Genomic DNA, 3840 nt, shown 5'->3' on the forward strand with positions numbered 1-3840 from the left:
GGAGCAAATGAGAATGGAGGCAGGTGTGGGTGCTTCAGCTTTCCCACCCACATTTTGATGTTGTCAGTACCAGACGTTGAACCGACGATCTTCCGGTCACTGGCCCACCTTCTCTAACCTCTGCGCCATCACTCCCAGCATAATGTTCAGATTGTGCTGTTTAAATGATTGTCACATTGATCATTAAGAAGCTCTACATCAGTGATCCTCACTATTTTTTTTTTTCAAAAGAGCCATATTGACAGATCAAAGTCAAGGGGAGAGCCGCGATATCACCCCAAGTTACTTCAAATAAAAGAATAAAATGAAACAACCCAACTGTGAACAAAAAAGAAACACAGCCAGCTCATTATCTGTTTCAACAAAACGCACCTTGGTACTGAGATGAGAAGCTGTGGTGCATGTCCTTGACTTTCTTCATGTTGTGTTTGTAATTTGTTGTTGCAGCCACAGCGAGGCATTCAAGATGGGCATCAGTTGGCTTCTCTGTTTTTGCTTGATAGTGTGGTTGAAAATGTTGATTCACAGGTGTCAAAATTTCAGCTTTTATCCCATAAGGAAAACACAAGCAACAATAACACTGAATACCAAAGTCCATGCTCAACAATGAACATGCTGTAGTATGTGTACGGATGAAGATGACTCTCTTCACATTTCCTCCTGCCCCCTCATGTAACCATGTCTAGAACTGGCCCTATAAGATGCTACTTCCTTCACTGCAGATGACCGCAGGTGCGGAGACGCTCGGCCGGTAGCTGATCCATTTGAGATTGACAGGACATTTTTTACATCTTTAGACCGGTGGGTCAGCGGACGCACGCGGTCGGTGATGATCAGCGAATACATCTGAAGCTTAACAGGACTGGTTTTTGTTTGTTTGTTTTTTACCTCTACCGGCTGGTCGGACCTGCCTCCTCCTCAACAAGTAGATTAACACAATATTATTCGTAAAACCGCATCAAAGAAGCCCAAGCCGACATGCGCAATTATTGCCGCATGTGGCTCACGAGCCACGCATTGAGTATCCCTGCTCTACATTATGAAATACAAGTTTTTACCTAAATATTGTGGCCCGTCTGCTGCCCTTGGGTCAAAATAACCTAGGAAGACTCGGTTTTAAGACTAAGGCCTAGGCCTGTCGCTATAAACAAATCAGTTAATCGCTTATAAATGAAAATTATCGACATCATTTTCTATCGTCTTTATCGTTTCTTCATGACTCTCTTTCTACTGAAGACACTGGATGACAAAAGGCTCAACTCCGTTGCTCTTCACTGTCCCCTCCCTTTCTCTTTTATCTTTTAAATTTGTTTTAATCGTCCAAAATCACATTTTTGGATCATTAAAAGCAGCTAAGCTGAGAAGCTAAGTTACGAGCTAAGCTAACGAGCCGACCTCGGGGAAAAAACCTCCGTCTTGTCCAAGCTCTAAAATTCACGGTTGAAACCTGTGCCTTTGTCTAAAAAGTTGTTTTTCTCTGCATAAAGAAGCTGAGAACTTGTTTACTGATTTTATTATTAAAAGCTTTGTGTGAAAAATGCTATGCTAAAGAGCTCAAACCACACCGAGCGTCTGCCATTTTGAGAACCGAATAAAGGAAGGAGAGACAGCCCATGTCACGTCAAGGGGCCTCCCTCCCGTTTTTCTTAAAGAGACATGCTGCTCGCTCCCTCACTATCCATCCTTCGGTTCAAACGGTCTTGTACTGCCATCCAGTGGTAAAAAAAAGGTACTACACACAAAACAAATTAACCAACATTTCTTCTTAAATTTGACAATAATTTGTAATTATTGTCAAATTTCAAACAATTTTATCGTTTTTCTCAATAATTTCTGAGACAATTAATCGCCCAGCAAAATTTGTTATTGTGACAGGCCTTCTAAGGCCTTATGGGTAGTTTTGATCCAAGGGCAGCAGGAGGGTTACATCCATTGTTTGCTTGTTTATGGACCTGAATATTCTTTTAGTTAAACAATGACGTTAAAAACTTTGGTGAGTATCGTACGAGTTATTTTTGAGAAGATGTTCCAATCTTTTATTGTTTATATTTGGTGTATTGGTGTCTTAAAACGTTGTGCTGTTTCTCCAAACAGGAATCCAACTTGCAGCGAGTAAAAACAGGCGATGCCAAGGCCAGTGTTCATCGCATGGAAATCGACAGGATTCGTTATGTCCTCAGCAGCTACCTGCGCTCTTGTCTGCTGAAGGTCAGTCATTCTGACCCGCTGAAGTAAAGCTCGGCACGGTCTTCCTCTTTGTGCATATTGTTAAAAAAATACACCTCTTTGTGTTGTATTTGTCCAGATTGAAAAGTTTTTCCCTCATGTCCTGGAAAAGGAAAGGTCTCGGGCTGAAGGACAGCCGCCCCTGCTTTCTCCTGAGGAGTTTGCGTTTGCCAAAGAGTGAGTTTAGAAGCTTGATGCTCCTTTTGTTTATTCTTGTGAAACTCAGGGTTAGAATAAAACCTAAAACATGTTAATTGTTGCATACAGGTACTATGCCAGCACAGAAACCTACCTAAAGGCTGTAGCGCTGAAACGCATGCCGTCCAACTTACAGACTGTGGATATGCTCAAAGCAGGTACAAAATCCCCTTTAATAATCTGTCTGTTGCAAGTCAGGCTTGATGGTGGCGTTTACTGATTGACTGGTTCATTTTTATCTTATCCCAGTGCCTGAGCCCTGTTTGGACTCCTTCGTTTTTCTGTGAGTGAAGGAGAGACAAGAAAACATTTTTGTTGAGCCTGAAACGGACGATCAAAGGTAACAACTCTTCAAGTTCAGTTTAGTGTCCAGAAGGTGGCAGTGTTATCTGTCCACGGTGTGTGTTTTGAATGTTTTGCCTCTTGTTTCAGGGAGTACGTTGTGGATCTTGAAGAGGGCTCCCAGCACTTGATGCGATATCGCACCATAGCTCCGCTCGTTTCAAGCGGAGCCGTGCAGTTAATTTGAACTTCCAGGTAAACGAGTCTCCACAATCAGTGCCGCCTCTCTCTCTAGTAATAACGACCTCTCTCGGACAGACATCTGCTAAATCATTTCTACAGATGTTGCATAAGGTTTGCAGTAAAATCTGCATTTATTTTTAGCGCCAAGCTGTTGTATCACTTGGCAACAAATAAAACAACATATTTTCTGTTTGTGATATGCCAAATGTGTTATTTTACTTAATTACTGTTGCTAATTAAACTTAGTCAATGCAGTGTCCTTTTTTTAATGTTGCATGTTTGTTTGTTGTCATTTTCTGCTGCAGGAGATCATAAAAAGCCTAACTTCTACCTGTGCTGTAACAGAGAAAGGGCAGATTTATCTGCAGAGGTCACACCAGGAAACTTAACGACCTCCTCGCTGTCGCCTGGAATAGAGAAACTTGCGAGACGTTCATGCAGATACCGCCACGGCTTCAAAAGTGAAGGTCGTGAACGCACCAGCGTTTGCAGTGCTGTGATGTTATTTTTGGATCTTATTGTAGTCATGTCACAACTGATGTGTAGCTGTGTGTGTGATGGGTTTTTTTTTTTTGTGTGTGTGTGAAACAACAATCTTATGTGTAATTTATCTCATTCATTCCTTTTTATGACTTTATTAAATCATCCATGGTTCAATAACGAGATGACCTGAAGGGGAAATGTTATCAGTTCACTTGGCATCAGCGCTCCTGTCATTTTTAGGTGCACATGTTCATGTGTGTGTGTGTGTGTATGTGAGGTGGCTGTTTGTATAAATACCAAATGTAGTTTGGAAGTATTCATGGGACATTGTCTTCTGTGAGCTGTAATCATCACATCATTGTTATATAAGAGTTTCAGAGGGTGCAATCAGTGCTTATTGTTTGCCTG

General features: G+C 41.6%; 1 pseudogene; it reads left to right on the forward strand.

The window, feature by feature from the left end:
* The first annotated feature begins 701 nt into the window (after positions 1 to 701).
* Positions 702 to 3507, forward strand: LOC119417929 (annotated as a pseudogene).
* The last annotated feature ends 333 nt before the right edge of the window (positions 3508 to 3840 follow it).

This window comes from Nematolebias whitei, chromosome 12, assembly GCF_014905685.2.
Source record: "Nematolebias whitei isolate Nwh7 chromosome 12, NemWhi1, whole genome shotgun sequence".
NCBI classification, from domain to species: domain Eukaryota; kingdom Metazoa; phylum Chordata; class Actinopteri; order Cyprinodontiformes; family Rivulidae; genus Nematolebias; species Nematolebias whitei.